The following is a 1,195-nucleotide window of genomic DNA, read 5'->3' as shown; positions in this document are numbered from 1 at the left end:
ATCATAATGAACAGTCATCTGTAGTCATTTATTTAACAGTCATCTGTAGTCATAATAAACATCATCTGTAGTCATAATGAACAGTCATCTGTATAATGAACAGTCATCTGTAATTCATAATTAACAGTCATCTGTAGTCATTTATTTTAACAGTCATCTGTAGTCATAATAAACAGTCATCTGTAGTCATAATGAACAGTATCTGTAGTCATAATTGAACAGTCATCTGTAGTCATTATTAACAGTCATCTGTTAGTCATTAATGATCTGTAGTCATAATGAACAGTCATCTGTAGTCATATATTAAATAGTCATCTGTAGTCATAATGAACAGTCACCTGTAGTCATAATTAACAGTCATCTGTAGTCATAATGAACAATCATCTGTAGTCATAATTAACAGTAATCTGTAGTCATAATGATCAGTCATCTGTAGTCATAATGATCAGTCATCTGTAGTCATAATGGACTGTCATCTGTAGTCATAATGATCAGTCATCTGTAGTCATATTTAACAGTCATCTGTAGTCCATAATGAACAGTATCTGTAGTCATTTATTAAACAGTCATCTGTAGTCATAATGAACAGTCATCTGTAGTCATATGAACAGTCATCTGTAGTCATAATGAACAGTCTTCTGTAGTCATATTAAACAGTCATATGTAATCATAATTAACTCTCATCTGTAGTCATTTTAAACAGTAATCTGTAGTCATAATGAACAGTCATCTGTTTGTCATAATTAAAGCCATCTGTAGTCATAATGAAACAGTCATGCCGTAGTGTTTGATATACAGTGCATTCGAAGTATTCAGACCCCTTGTCTTTTCTACATTTGGTTACGTTACACGCTTATTCTAAATTGATTCACTTGTTTTTTCCCCTCATCAATCTACACACATACCCAATAATGACACCCACAAAAAAAACTGACCATATTCACACTTTGAAATGGGTATTCAGACCCTTTACTCATTACTTTGTTGAAGCACCTTCGGTAGCGATTGCATCCTTGAGTCTTCTTGCGTATGACACTACAAGCTTGTCACACCTGTATTTAGGGAGATTCTCCCATTCTTCTCTGCAAATCCTCTCAACCTCTGTCAGCTTGGATGGGGAGCGTCGCTGCACAGTGTCGTGACTTGACTTTGATATTAATCTGAAGAATGTTATGTATCTAATTAACTATGTTTA

This window comes from Salvelinus sp. IW2-2015, linkage group LG23, assembly GCF_002910315.2.
Source record: "Salvelinus sp. IW2-2015 linkage group LG23, ASM291031v2, whole genome shotgun sequence".
Classification (NCBI taxonomy): Eukaryota; Metazoa; Chordata; class Actinopteri; order Salmoniformes; family Salmonidae; genus Salvelinus; species Salvelinus sp. IW2-2015.
Note: the sequence above shows the minus strand (reverse complement) of the source record.